Here is a 16572-nt window from a genome sequence, read left to right on the forward strand (position 1 = left end):
TGAAGGATCCCCTTGACAGTCGCGCAGAATGTTCGCTTAGGCGCAACTACTCTGCGGCATCCGCCTCTGCCTCTGTGGCCATAGCCTGTACAGAAGTGTCTGACTTCGTTCGTGCCCGCACGCTTAAGATCCAGTCGGATATAGATTCGGGAGTCGCCAGAGATGATATTCTGGACCAGTTCAAGACTCTATTGTTGCATAGATTTCTTGGCGGATGCATCTCAGCAGCAATTAAAGCTAGCTGCTAAGTCGATGGCTCTGTCTGCAGCCAGCAGACGTCCTCTATGGCTGAAGCCCTGGGTAGCGGACAATATCTCCAAGTTCAACCTGTGCACTCTTCCTTATGAGCCTGGCAGGTTGTTTGGCTCCGAGCTTGATCGCTTGATGGAAAATCTAGCAGACAAGAAGGGGAAATCACTTCCTCAGCAATCCTTTTTAAACGTGGAAGAGGCCGAGGAACAAGATTCCAGGGAAGAGAGAGGAGCCAGAGACGCTCCGAAGGCTATAAGAGGGGCAGAGGTCAAGGTCGCGGGAACCGCAGTGCTGATCAATGACTCTCGGCAGCCCACCACCTCCCCATCCCCACCCCCCACACTTCCGCACAAATCTCCCTGTTTGAATCCTCCAGTAGGAGGTTGTTTGTTTTGGTTCAAAAATTTTGGGAAGCAAACAATTCCAGATCCTTGGGTGTTGCAGGTCATCACAGCCGGATACAGGATCAACTTTTTTTCCCAACCTCAGGAGAGGTTCGTCCTTACAAGGCGTTTAACATCCAGCAGGCAGCTGGTTCTGGAGGACTCTGTACTCCAGTACTTAGTGAAGGGGGCGTTAGAGGAGGTTCCCCCCTGCGAGCTCGGTCAGGGAGTATATTCTCCCATTTTTCTCGTCCCAAAGCCGTCAGGAGACTGGCGCATGATTATCGATCTGCGTTACCTAAATTGGTTTATCAGAAAGAAGCGTTTCCGGATGGAAACCATTCGCTCAGTCATAAACATCCTGAACCCTGCAGACGCAATGGTAACGATAGATCTGAAGGATGCTTACCTTCATGTTCCTATCTATCCGGCCCACAGGAAATATCTCAGAGTTGCTGTTTTCATAAAAGAGGTAGTGAAGCACTACCAGTTTGCTGTGTTGCCTTTCGGCATCTCCTCTGCGCCGCACACCTTCACAAAGGTTGTGGCTCCTGTGGTCGCCCACTTAAGACTTCTAGGCTTAGAAGTCATCCCTTATTTAGACGATTGGCTTTTAAAAGCCGCGCCCGCAGACGTCTTACAAGTCAAGCTTCAACAAGCTCTCCACACTCTGCAGAACCTGGGATGGCTCATAAATTGGGACAAGTCAGAGTTGGTCCCCTCTACCACAAGGTGGTTTCTGGGGTTTGTGATAGATTCACAACAAATGACCCTATATCTGTCTCCTCAGAGGAGAGACAGAGTAATAAAGGCTGCAGAGTTCCTCCTATCCCCCAGACGGGTGTCTATTCGGGTTCTCATGAGGATGTTACGCCACATGTCAGCGTCTGCAGAGGCAGTGCCTTGGGCCTTGTGGCATCTTCGCCCACTACAAGAAGAGGTCTTAGCGGTTTGGAGTCGCAAACCCAGGGACCTAAATCGGACTCACTCCCTGTCTGTAAAAGTCCGTTTTTCACTCAGGTGGTGGAAGAACCTTGTGGATGGAAAGCCTTTGTCCCAACCTCATTGGCTGATTTTGATCATGGACGCCTCCCTTCTAGGCTGGGGAGCCCATCTGGGACACAATACAGTTCAGAATACCTGGAATCCTCAGGAGAGACTCCTCTCGTCCAATCTGAGGGAGTTGAGGGCGGTCAGGTTAGCCCTCAATCATTTCTCTCCTCTCATCCAAAATCAGGCTGTGAGAGTACGGACCGACAACACAACTGTGGTTGCTTATCTAAACAGACAGGGAGGAACGAGATCCCGGACCTCCTGAGGGAGGTGGGATTAATTCTATCTTGGGCAGAGAGCAATCTATCTCATCTAGTGGCAGTCCACATCAGAGGGGATCTCAACATAGTAGCAGATCGTCTAAGTCGGGGCCTTCCGGTACCGGGAGAGTGGTCCCTGAACGACAACATCTTCTCCAGGATAGTCCAACGCTGGGGGACTCCTGAGATCGATTTTATGGCAACTCGTTTGAACGCCAAAGTAGGCAGGTTCTGCTCCCTGTACAAAGAGGACAATCCGGTAGCGATAGATGCTCTGTCCATAACATGGAGGTTCAGGCTGGCTTATGTGTTCCCTCCAATTTCCATGATACCAAGGGTATTGATGAAGATCAAGCAAGACCAGACCTCAGTGATAGCCATCATTCCATTCTGGCCGAAGAGGTCTTGGTTCACCCAGCTCATGCAGATGAGCCAGGGCAATTATTGGAGACTTCCCCTAATACCGAACCTAGTGTACCAAGACACAGGTCCCTGTCTAGATCTGAGGAGGCTCAGTCTGACAGCCTGGAGACTGACCGGTCCCTTCTAGAAGCTAGAGGACTTTCGCTGGAGGTCCTGAGAACAATCTCTCACTCCAGGGCGGATTCTACGAACCAGAAATACTCCCGCATATTCAAGATATTTATGCGGTGGTGCACGGATAGAGAGGTAGTTGCCTCAGATCCTCCTCTCTCTGATATCCTTCAGTTCCTGCAGGATGGCCTAGACAGGGGTCTAAACCCATCTACACTGAGAGCTCATGTTGCCGCCCTGTCGGCATGCCTTGGTAAACCAATTTCTCAGGACCCCCTAATCAAGAGGTTCCTTAAAGGTGCTCAGAGGCTTAGGCCCAGCATCCAGAGACCAATCCCTGAGTGGGAGCTACCAGTGGTCTTAAGGGGGTTGTGCTCTCCCCCCTTCGAGCCTTTGGAACAGGTAGACTTAAAGTACCTATCCCTCAAAGTTACTTTTCTTTTGGCCATAACCTCAGCCAAGAGGGTTGGGGAGCTCCAGGCCCTGGGGGCAGCGGAACCATATTTAAAATTTCTGCAGGACAAGGTCCTGTTAAGATTTCTGCCTACCTTTCTACCAAAGGTTCCTTCATTTGTAAATACCAATCAGACGATAACACTACCTGTGTTTTCTCCTACCTCTAACACTCCTGAGGAGGAGAGACTACTTACCTTGGACATCCCAAGGGTCCTCAAAATATATTTAAACAGAACTGAAGAATTCATGAGATCGGAAAATCTGCTGATTGCTTATGCAGGGAACAACAGAGGACTCAAGGTTTCCAAGCCTACCTTGAGTAGATGGATTAAGGAGGCTATTAAGCTGGGTTTTATGTCCCAGGACTTACCACCGCCATCTTTCTTATCTGCCCATTCTACTAGGGCAGTTTCTACATCATATGCAGAAAGGAAATTAATCCCTTTAGAGCAGATCTGTGCTGCCGCCTCTTAGAGTACGCAAAATACCTTTATTTCCCATTATCGCCTAGACAGTAGGCGTGCAGAGGGAACAGCCTTTGGACGGTCTGTGCTAAATGCTGCTCTCCCATAAGTCAGATTCCTAACTCCTGTGGTATAGTTCAACTAGTCAGTAGGAAGTCCGTTAGCCCTCCCAAAATTTGTGTGAGGTTCTTGCTACTTCCCCACTTGTGCTGCTGGTTAGGACGAAAGGGAAGCGTCAATTTTGACGTAAATTTGTTTTCCCTTACAGGGAGTGCAGAATTATTAGGCAAATGAGTATTTTGACCACATCATCCTCTTTATGCATGTTGTCTTACTCCAAGCTGTATAGGCTCGAAAGCCTACTACCAATTAAGCATATTAGGTGATGTGCATCTCTGTAATGAGAAGGGGTGTGGTCTAATGACATCAACACCCTATATCAGGTGTGCATAATTATTAGGCAACTTCCTTTTCTTTGGCAAAATGGGTCAAAAGAAGGACTTGACAGGCTCAGAAAAGTCAAAAATAGTGAGATATCTTGCAGAGGGATGCAGCACTCTTAAAATTGCAAAGCTTCTGAAGCGTGATCATCGAACAATCAAGCGTTTCATTCAAAATAGTCAACAGGGTCGCAAGAAGCGTGTGGAAAAACCAAGGCGCAAAATAACTGCCCATGAACTGAGAAAAGTCAAGCGTGCAGCTGCCAAGATGCCACTTGCCACCAGTTTGGCCATATTTCAGAGCTGCAACATCACTAGAGTGCCCAAAAGCACAAGGTGTGCAATACTCAGAGACATGGCCAAGGTAAGAAAGGCTGAAAGACGACCACCACTGAACAAGACACACAAGCTGAAACGTCAAGACTGGGCCAAGAAATATCTCAAGACTGATTTTTCTAAGGTTTTATGGACTGATGAAATGAGAGTGAGTCTTGATGGGCCAGATGGATGGGCCCGTGGCTGGATTGGTAAAGGGCAGAGAGCTCCAGTCCGACTCAGACGCCAGCAAGGTGGAGGTGGAGTACTGGTTTGGGCTGGTATCATCAAAGATGAGCTTGTGGGGCCTTTTCGGGTTGAGGATGGAGTCAAGCTCAACTCCCAGTCCTACTGCCAGTTTCTGGAAGACACCTTCTTCAAGCAGTGGTACAGGAAGAAGTCTGCATCCTTCAAGAAAAACATGATTTTCATGCAGGACAATGCTCCATCACACGCGTCCAAGTACTCCACAGCGTGGCTGGCAAGAAAGGGTATAAAAGAAGAAAATCTAATGACATGGCCTCCTTGTTCACCTGATCTGAACCCCATTGAGAACCTGTGGTCCATCATCAAATGTGAGATTTACAAGGAGGGAAAACAGTACACCTCTCTGAACAGTGTCTGGGAGGCTGTGGTTGCTGCTGCACGCAATGTTGATGGTGAACAGATCAAAACACTGACAGAATCCATGGATGGCAGGCTTTTGAGTGTCCTTGCAAAGAAAGGTGGCTATATTGGTCACTGATTTGTTTTTGTTTTGTTTTTGAATGTCAGAAATGTATATTTGTGAATGTTGAGATGTTATATTGGTTTCACTGGTAAAAATAAATAATTGAAATGGGTATATATTTGTTTTTTGTTAAGTTGCCTAATAATCATGCACAGTAATAGTCACCTGCACACACAGATATCCCCCTAAAATAGCTAAAACTAAAAACAAACTAAAAACTACTTCCAAAAATATTCAGCTTTGATATTAATGAGTTTTTGGGGTTCATTGAGAACATGGTTGTTGTTCAATAATAAAATTAATCCTCAAAAATACAACTTGCCTAATAATTCTGCACTCCCTGTAGTCCTAACAGCAGCACACAAATATCCCTCCCTCTATGCTGTTATGATTACTTGTTAAAAAAGCAACTGGTCCTGTTGGGGACGGACTATATAGGGGGGGGGGGGATTGATTAACTAACTAATTAATTATTGATGATACAGAATTTTATTCAACAAAAATTCTGCCTGTCCTGACCAGCTTCACAGGGGCAAATACCCCACTTGTGCTGCTGTTAGGACTAAGGGAAAACAAATTTACGTCAAAATTGACGCAAGTTACTAGTACTACAGTCCCTCCCTTCCCATGTGGTTGACCCTTCACATTTCAGAGAACTGATTGCTTGTGCCAAGCTATGCTGGAGTGTCACAAGCCATCACTACTTCTCTAAAAAAGCTTTACCAGCTCTGCATACGTATGTACAGCAGAAGGTGGGCCAGTCCTTGAGCCTGTCCGTGTCTGGTACAGTTCACAGCAATGCCGACGTGTGAAGCTATACCTATGGTCAATGACAATATATGTACTTTATGGCCCACTTGGTAAATCCGGTTCCTGCCCAGGTACACCAGCAACTTGGCCAGGTGATGGCAATGCTGCCTCCGCAATCTCATGCTGTGATTCCGGTGCCAATTTCCTCCTCTACCTCCTCATCTTCCACCTTGTCCTCAGCCTTCACTGTAGGCACAGTTCATAGTGGTCCTCCAGCATACCACCTATGCATAGCACGGCGGTGGCACCTTGTTCTGCACCTGTCCAGCCTGGGCAAACTGAGTCACACCGGGGAGGAACTGCTCCATGTCATCAACCAAAACCCATACGCCCGTCTTTAATCTGGTTGTAAATCGGTTCCTCAAGTCTTCCACCCAACTGCAAGACCTCTTGAAAATGGCCAGAAAACTGTGCATGCATTTCAGCCACTGTTACCCTGAAAAACATACCCTCCTTGAGCTGCAAAGGCAGAATAGTGTTCCCCAACATCGCTACATGTGCAATGTTTCCACACATTGGAACTCCACCCTCCATATGTTGGAAAGACTATATGAGCAAAGGAAGGCAATGAATAATTTCTTGATTTTGATGCCTGCCATTTGCTGAGGCCCTTTAAGGAGGCCACTTTATTTGTCAGTCACCAGTACTATGGGATGAATTATGTAATTCCACTCCTTCGTGTCCTGGAGCAGATGCTGATAACTCTGGCTGGCCAGGGGACAGGAGACATTGCGCCTGCATTTCACAGCCACCTGAGCCCTGTAGGGGCTGAACTGGTGGAGGTGGATATTAACGCCCAGGAATTGTATACAGCAACAGGTGTTTTTTCTGTCAAAGCGACAGCAGAGGAAGACCTTCACTGCATACTGTGGCAGTATGCAGTGAAGATGGAGGCAGGGAGTCCCTCTGATTCCCTTGTGTAAATGGCCAGATGCATGCTGAGTTGCTTGCATAGTGACAGCCGCATTATCACCATTCAGCAGAGGGATGTCTATTGGCTCTCCATAATGTTAGACCCTCGCTACCGGGCCAAAATGGGTGCCTTTTTTCCACCTGCTGAGAGGGATGAAAAACTCAACTACTATAGAGACATCCTATGTAGTCGGTTGGTCGCTGCGTATGTGCGCCATTGCCCATCCTCACGAATGTCTGACCGGGGGGACCCCCTGTGCTCACGCTCCACTGCCATGACTGCAGGAGGGGGTGGGGAGGCAGTAGCAGCACCATCTCCATCAGCAGCAACTTAAGTCTGGAGTCTCTAATGAGCACTTTTCTTCACCTGCCTACTGAAGAAAGCACCCAGCACCAGTAGGACATAGAGCAGAACCTGAACCAGCAGGTGGTGGCATACTTGGACTGTACTTTGCCACCCCAGATCCAAGATCCCGTGGACTACTGGGCAGCCAAACTTGATTTCTGGCCACAAACGGCCGAGTTTTCCCTGGACAAGCTTTCCTGTCCGGCTAGTAGTGTGACATCAGAGCGGGTGTTTAGTGCGGCGGGGACATAGTTACCCCAAAGAGAACTTGTCTTTTAATAGTCTCGCTTCAGCCATTATTCTGATGCTGCCACCCGTGTGATGTCACACACCTGCTGCCTCTGCTGCCATCTACTCCTACTGCCATCCACCATCTTGTGCTGTTACTGTGACGGACCCCCAGTACTCAGGAAGAGTATGTCCGCCTCTGTATTCTTCTTTACTCTGTAGCTCCCAGTTTCCCCAGTCACTGGTCGAGACTCACTGATAAAACTAAGATCCCATCACATCTCCCTTCCCCTCCCCAGACATTCTATCAGCACCACACCACAGGGGTCCACCTGCTAATAGCTCCAGACAGCTCTAGCAAGAGCCTGGCCAGAATGGCATTGTTCTGAGCTCCTCCAGAGTACAATGGGAGATAACGAGAGGGAGGGGGAGAAAGAGGAGTGCTGACAGTCTTTTCATAACCAGGTCACACAACATAACATAATTACACCCAACACCAATACACATAACTCTTCACCATGTCGTCACAACTGCCACTGCTGTTGCCCCCACCACTCTGTAACAGGGCCACTATGTTGACTCCTCATGCTGTTGCCACCCTCCCCACTCTTTGACTAGACCACAATGTTGACTCCTCATGCTGTTGCCAACCTCTCCACTCTGTGACTGGGTTACTATGTTGACTTGTTGCCATCCTTGCCACTCTGTGATGGGGCCACTAGTGTCCCTGTTTGGCCTTGATGACATTACCTTTCTTCTTCAGAAGAACCGAAAAATCACACGGTCAGTATTTTGCATCAGGATTGAATCATGATTTGGAAACCAATAGCAGGAGGAGGTCCAGAATACAGAACACATGCAAATATTCCCATCACATGTCATCTCTGTTTTAGACCCACTCCTGTTTTTTGTTTTTGGCCTTACCAATACTGATCTATTACTGACCATGTGAAGGCGGATGCTGACACCCTCTCCACTCTGTCATGAGACCACTACTTGTATCGGCATGTAACAGAAATGGTTCTCTAGCAATTTATGTGGAATCAGCAGACGGTGTCAAAGGAGACTGCTCTTTCACTCTATAGTAGAATCTTGAGCCACTGCATGGTTAAGTACATTATACCTGACACTAACATTGACCTGTAAGGCTGAGTTCACTCTTCAGTTATTTGGTCAGTTTTTGACCCATAATTGACCAAATAAGTGAGGTGTGAACTGAGTCTAAGAGTGACGTCTGTCATCTGTCTGTCATACAAGCACAGTAACTGTTTCATTACCACCACGGACTAGCTATGCATGTTTCTGCAATGCACAGTGATGTATACCAAGATACACACTCCCTGCAGCCGGGAAATAGCTGATTTTTTTACTTGGTTTGAAACAAATTAATTCGGATTGAATCACATTTTTGGGAAAAATTTGGCAAAGCATCTTAATCTAATTTTTGAAAACTTCGCTCATATCTACTCATTATATATACATGGGAGCCAGTTGTCATCACAAGGAGTTAGAGCTGCTCAGCAGAGTACAGCAATGCGGATGTTCTTATTACAGCTGCAACAGATTTTTGTAACTGCAGGACAGCAAAAAATAGGAATTAGACTTACCGGTAATTCGGTTTCCAGAGATTCCCTCATGACAGCACCACAGGAGGATGTTCCCCTTTGACCTTCTTGGGACAGGAAACAGAGAGGTTAAAAGGTCCCTCCCACCTCTACCCACCAGTGTTTTTCCAGATAACTTCACCAGGATGGATGCAACTGATTCATTAAACTCATCAGGGAATCATATATGCAATATTTACATAGTATTAGTAAGGGAGGGAATGTACAGGGGCAGTCATAAGGAATCTCTGGAAACCAAATTACCGGTAAGTCTAATTCCTATATTCCAGCTCATCCCTCATGACAGCACCACAGGAGACATACCAAATTATAATTTAGGGGGGGGGGGGGCAAGTCTAAGGACGACATATCTCAGATATTTATCATTAGATAAAAATACAATTCCATAGGATCAGGAATAAACCTGAGACAGAAACTTTTTGATTCTGCCAGAAAACTAACTCTTGATGTGAATCCAGTCGTAACTCTGAAATGTCTCTTTATCGGCATCCTTGATCAACGATCCTACCTCTGTTTATAGACTTAAATATTTAATTAGAGGAAGAATAATCGTCTTACTAGACATCGGCCATAAAAAGGATGCCCTTTACCTGTAAGCCTACATATATGGTAAGTAAGTATCATTGTTTAAAAGCAACTCATTCTAAAACCAGATGAAATATTGTAACAGGACATATAACCACTGCACCAAGTAAAAGTTTACTGTAGACCCTCATTATAGTTCATTCCCTAAAGCTTAATCGTAAAAAAAAAAAGATAAACAGCTAACTCCGGAAAGTCTACAAGGTATATATAAGAAAACCGAGCCAAGCTGACAGCACTGGCACACGGCAGCATGGACATCAACGATGAGGTAACCAAACTGTAGCGTTAACTTCCTACCGGTCCAGGACAAGCTTGGGATCCCGAACCAGGAGGTGTTGGTATGAACTCAAGGGAGAAGAAAGAATCCTCCCGACGAAACCAAGCAAACCAAAAACCCACCTGCCCCCGCATAACTTCAAGGTCAGAGGCAGTCTTAAGAGTTTCACAAGATCTTTACGTGGCACTAGCCAGGAAACACAGGGACTGAGAAGTGGCAAAAGGTTACAGGACCTTTGCAGCGTACATATGTGTGAGCATGGCTTAAGTGTGAATGTGGACAGAGGAATGTACAGTCTATATTGCCATTTTGTAGCTCCCTGGGTTGGAGTGCAGGGAGGGGAGTCTCCTCAGAGGCGACAGAGGTGCCCTTGAGGTTATGGGTATTAGGTGCAATGAAGGCAGGGTCCCTAATGTTCAGGACATCAGCAACATTAGGTGCAAATAGAATAACATAGAGAACAGTTTAGTTGGGCATAAGTTGACATTTAGTGAAAATCACTTGTCCTGAGGTAGATATATACCAATGTATTGCCATAGAAGGGATAGCTATAATCCATACAAGAAGAATTCCCAACCAGGATGGTGCTACCTCCCATTATAACAGGTCTGAGTAGGATCTTTACTAAATTTCAGTGCTTTGGTCACACTAATGTTCCTTAACTTCAGGCTGACCCCTACTATCTCCAGGTGTAGGATATACTATATCCTATAAATCACATGGCCCGTACACAAATATGTCTTGTACTCCTTGAATTACATACAATTTCTATTAATATTGTCCACATTGTCCCTGGAGGAATGTGGCTCCAATATAGCTTTGCGCTAAACTGTATATCGTAAATAGGCACTGTAGGCTACTCCTGTCACACTGGGTCCTTACCTGAGGTCTTCACCTTAGGACCCCTTTAGCACCCTGCCTCCTACCTTGTTCCTTTTATGTGTCATGACACCAGTAGGAGGCAAGTGTCAGTCGGACACTGCCAGCAGGCCACCGCCCGGAGGAGAGAGGCGTCAGTCCTTGCATGGAGGCAGCAAGTGTCAGCAGGCCCTGCACGGAGGCAACAAGTGTCAGTAGGCCCTGCACGGAGGCAGCAAGTGTCAGCAGGCCCTGCATGGAGGCCAGTGGCAGCTAGCCATGCACAGAGGCAAGTGGCAGCAGGCCATGCACAGAGGCAAGTGGCAGCAACAGTGACACCAAAGCCATGAGGCAGCACGCCGGGCACCGAAGTCATGAGGCGGCACGCCGGGCACCCAAGCCATGAGGCGGCACTCCGGGCACCCAAGCCATGAGGCTGTGGCAGCAACAGAGGCAAGTGGCAGCAACAGTGACACCAAAGCCATGAGGCTGCACGCCAGGCACAGAGGCCATGAGGCTGCACGCCAGGCACAGAGGCCATGAGGCTGCACGCCAGGCACAGAGGCCATGAGGCTGCACGCCAGGCACAGGGGCCATGAGGCTGCATGCCAGGCACAGAGGCCATTAAGCTGCATGCCAGGCACAGAGGCCATTAAGCTGCACGCCAGGCACAGAGGCCATGAGGCTGCATGCCAGGCACAGAGGCCATGAGGCTGCACGTTTCCAGACACAGAGGCCATGAGGCTGAATGTTTCCAGGCACAGAGGCCATGAGGCGGCACGCCAGGCACAGTGTAAATTTTTCCTAGATAAGGAATCAAGTCAGACATGCTAAGCTGGGTTGCTAGCCTGAGAGATTTAAGTCTGCGACCTTGTCAAATAAATGCAGCCTGAAAATTTTAACTCCACATTCAGTCCTCAATAAAGAAACAGGTGATGCTACTATCATCTGAGCTCCCATTTAGAGCCACACACAGGTTTTCATTTAAAGTAATTAGAACTTTTGAGGGAATCCAGCTGGTTAAACTAATGCATTGTTTACTTACCTGACAAAAAAAACAGGCCAAACTGGATGGACTAATGTCTTTTTTCGGCCTTATATACTATGTTACAAATAGTTTACTTACCAGTTTTGGAGTATGTGCTGCCAAAGCAAGCACCAATATTGTCATGCAGCATCTGTCAACACTTGCATACAGAGCATTGGTAAGGAGACAATGCCCTATTCAGCTGTTGACTGTTTCAGACCCACTGAGGCGCGATCCTGCTGAACTTCATTAAGGAACAGCAGATCTAAGCTCCATAAACCCATAGCTGTCCATAGTGAGGTAACCAGCAGCTGCATTACCCACTCATCAGGGTTAGAAGCATGCTAAAGGGACCCACATAAGGGGTTTACTGGCACGGCCACTTTATAGGGTAGGAAGGTTGAGGATGAACCCACCAGAGGACCCACCTATAGGCTCAGAATCTGCCAGGTGAGTTCCAGGCTGCTAAGGGACCTCTTCCCAGAGAGGTGTTAGCAAGGCTATTCGAGGTCTGGAAGGAGAGGCTGGACACCCCCCAATCTTAGTCCCAGCCTTAGGCCCTAAAGGTTCTTGTAGAATCTCTTCAACCCTAGAGCAGGGAACCTCTCTGCATCTATCCCCTGTAGGCACAGGAAAAACACTGGTGGGTGGAGGTGGGAGGGACCTTTTAACCTCTCTGTTTCCTGTCCCAAGAAGGTCAAAGGGGAACATCCTCCTGTGGTGCTGTCATGAGGGAGGAGCTGGAAATTAGCAATGAGGAAGACAACTATAATGATAGGGATAAGGCTGTAACTGACCATATGAAAAGCTGTATTTGCTCAGTATTTTCAGCAAAGACTTGGATACAATGACTACATAAAGAGCTGATAGATAAATTATTGAAAGTTGGTCTTAATCCGTGGTGTTCAGCAGATTTGCAGTTGGCATAAATTGATTTTCTAGCCTAGGAGCCTACAACCCTAATGGCTGTAACCTGCAGCCATAAAAAAAAAAAAGTCACCTGTCCGTGGTCCCACTGTTCAAGCTGTGATGTGCCATTCTAACACATGTAACCGCTGAGGCCAGTGATTGGCCATAGAGGTCACAGGATTAAGCCACTTCCGGTCCGATAGGCAAAAAGAGGCCAGCACCATAGAAACGAATGGGACTGGATACATTGGATTTTTCTTTTATTGGTCGCAGATTACGGCCATTGGGGTGGCAGCTCCTAGACCACACAACACCTTTAGGTTAAGTTCACACACAGACATACGTGCTGTCTGTTTCTTTCAATGAAAGGCAGCACTGAGGATTGTGGAGCGGTGACTTAAAGCTGCAACAACGCCCAGTAGGGTATACCCACCAATATTAGATCCCCCTACCACTGCACTTATAAATAATGTACACTCACCTAAAGAATTATTAGGAACACCATACTAATACGGTGTTGAACCCCCTTTTCCCTTCAGAACTGCCTTAATTCTACGTGGCATTGATTCAACAAGCTGCTGATAGCATTCTTTAGAAATGTTGGCCCATATTGATAGGATAGAATCTTGCAGTTGATGGAGATTTGAGGGATGCACATCCAGGGCATGAAGCTCCCGTTCCACCACATCCCAAAGATGCTCTTTTGGGTTGAGATCTGGTGACTGTGGGGGCCATTTTAGTACAGTGAACTCATTGTCATGTTCAAGAAACCAATTTGAAATGATTTGAGCTTTGTGACATGGTGCATTATCCTGCTGGAAGTAGCCATCAGAGGATGGGCACATGGTGGTTATGAAGGGATGGACATGGTCAGAAACAATGCTAAGGTAACCCGTGGCATTTAAACGATGGCCAATTGGCACTAAGGGGCCTAAAGTGTGCCCAGAAAACATCCCCCACACCATTACACCACCACCACCAGCCTGCACAGTGGTAACAAGGCATGATGGATACATGTTCTCATTCTGTTTACGCCAAATTCGGACTCTACCATTTGAATGTCTCAACAGAAATCGAGACTCATCAGACTAGGCAACATTTTTCCAGTCTTTAACAGTCCAATTTTGGTGAGCTTGTGCAAATTGTAGCCTCTTTTTCCTATTTGTAGTGGAGATGAGTGGTACCCGGTGGGGTCTTCTGCTGTTGTAGCCCCCCTTTCTTTCCCATTCTGACATTCAGTTTGGAGTTCAGGAGATTGTCTTGACCAGGACCACAACCCTACATGCATTGAAGCAACTGCCATGTGATTGGTTGACTAGATAATCGCATTAATGAGAAATAGAACAGGTGTTCCTAATAATTCTTTAGGTGAGTGTATATTATTGTGACACAGAATGGGAGAAATTACCTGAGTAATATATTCCAGAAATGTGTTTGAATCGGGTCAATAAAATGAATGGGAGACATATTTATTAAGTATTTTATATAAATGATGTAGAGAACTGCACACATTTTTGTAATGTGCCAAATATATTTGTAAAGTAAGGTCGGGTTCACACTTAGTTTCTGCCCTCCACTGGGCTTTACTGTACTATACTAGTGGCAATGCTTATACTAGACTGTGGACTGACCGTCTCTCGTGGGGCTTTCCATCGTATGCATTTGAATTCCTGAAAATGGTGTTCAGATGTATACCATGATGGGTGCATTCACTTCAGTGAAGCAAAGGCAGTCCAAAGGTCCAAAGGATCCGCATATGCTCCACTATGCAGATTTTTAATGTGGTCTGTCGTGGTGTACATCATTGTATAGGAAAAGGTAAGACCACATGCTGCATTATTTTATTTTTTGGGCAAATATGATGAAATCGGAAAAAGAGCCTTCAAAGCAGATGTACACAGACCCTAAGCTTGCTATACATTGCTCAAATTACAAAACCACCTAGTTGTGCCAGACACCAACCCAGAAAATGGTGTCATAATGTGCCCAAATACTGCCAAACAATGCCCAGATAAATGGTGCTATACAGTGCCCAGATAATAAGGAAATGCTGAATATAGCAGGGACAAGGCACTTCTTCTTAATCCCATACAGATACTGAACTAACTAATCACTGGATTAATAAGAGAATCCTCTTAGAAAATTTTGTTTGGCAGAGAGAAAATCCATTAGTTAGAATGGATAACGTAAAGCAGTACCTATTGTATGACAATTATATTGAAGAACATGGAGGCCACTGAACTTGAGAAACTATATTGTGATCGTGTTATCCCAATGGCTGTATGTTCTAAACAAATCCTTGTGTGTATGCTTTTATACATCTCACTGTAAATATGTATTGGTTTAAAAAGTCCTCTTAGCAAAGCTGTGACTGAGCGATGCTAAGGGGAGTCTGTCTTCAGTCTTTCACGAGCGGATCCTGTGTGGGTAATCCACTACACGAAAGAGTGCGAGCCCCGTTCCGGACAGCAGAGACACGGAGGACGGAGCAGTAACATGACTGATAATGCTCTGTGCCTCTCTGTGACCTTTTTGCTACAAAATCAGTGACAACTTTATCTCACAGAGAGGCACGGAGCATTATCAGTGTCTCTGCTGTCCGGAACGGGGCTTGGCTCTCTTTCACGCAGCAGATTACCCACACAGGATCCGCTCGTGTGAAAGAGCCCTAAAGCAGATTATTTATGGGTTGTGTCTAAGGCTACTTTCACACTAGTGCTTGATCGGATCCGTTCTGAACGGATCCGATCATATTAATGCAGACGGAGGCTCTGTTCAGTACGGATCCGTCTGCATTAATAACTTAGAAAATTTTCTAAGTGCGCAAGATGCCTGAGCGGATCCGTTCAGACTTTCAATGTAAAGTCAATGGGGGGACGGATCCGCTTGAAGATTGAGCCATATGGTGACCTCTTCAAGCGGATCCGTTCCCGTTGACTTACATTGTAAGTCTGAACGGATCCGCTCGCCTCCGCACGGCCAGGCGGACAGCTGAACGCTGCAAGCAGCGTTCAGCTGTCCGCCTGTCCGTGCGGAGGCGAGCGGAGCGGAGGCTGAACGCCGCCAGACTGATGCAGTCTGAGCGGATCCGCTCCATTCAGACTGCATCAGGGCTGGACGGAGGCGTTCGGGTCCGCTCGTGAGCTCCTTCAAACGGAGCTCACGAGCGGACCGACGAACGCTAGTGTGAAACTAGCCTAATATAAACACAAGTTCCCTACAATGATAACTTTACTCTCAAATTCCGTTCATTCAAATATCCTTTGCTATACCGCTGTATAAATAATACTCCAAACTGTACCTTACATTAAACATCTTTTTTGACCAGTAATTAGGCAGAGGCAGATGTCTGTGTGAAAGCAATTTGTGGACATTTCTTGTAAATCTCTTAAGGTCTTTTTACACATTTATATGCAGCAATCACCTCCTCTGTATGGGGACAAGTGATCGATACAGCGATTACTTGTCCCCATAGAAAACCATTGTTTATTGGCAGCAGATCGCTGTTATATGGCCAGGGGGGCATGGGGGGCGGTCCGCCCCGGTTGCTGGCTCTCAGGGGGATGCCAGAAGCAATGAGCACTTCCATCAATACAGATGGAAGCGCTCATTGCTGGAGCGCTGGGATCTCCGGTCCTGTCACTCACCGCTCAGCTCCCTGCGCTCCTCCCCTCCTTCAGGCCGGCAGCGCACAGAATGGTGAAGCAGGAAGACTTCTCCCCGCTCCACCATTCAGCCTGCAGACACAGATCACGCTGTGCGGTCGGAGCCGGCAGCACAGAAATCTGAATAAGCTCTGCCCCCACACCGTTCTGCAGAGCGATCTGTGCTTGCAGGGAAGAGAGGTATGTGAGCTTCAGGAGCGGGACAAGGTGAGTAGGTACTGTTTTTTTTTGGGGGGGGGGGGTTTAATACAGAGAGGGCACAGAGGACTTTATTACTATGCAGGGGGCACAGAGGTCATTATTAATGTGAAGGGGGCACAATGAGCATTGCTACTATGGAGATGGCACAGAGCCAGAGGGCATTACTACAATAAAAAGGGGTGCAGAGGGCATTATTACTATGAAGGGGGCACAGTGGGCATTATTACTGTGAAGGGGGCACA

Source organism: Bufo gargarizans, chromosome 9 (genome assembly GCF_014858855.1).
Source record: "Bufo gargarizans isolate SCDJY-AF-19 chromosome 9, ASM1485885v1, whole genome shotgun sequence".
NCBI classification, from domain to species: Eukaryota; Metazoa; Chordata; class Amphibia; order Anura; family Bufonidae; genus Bufo; species Bufo gargarizans.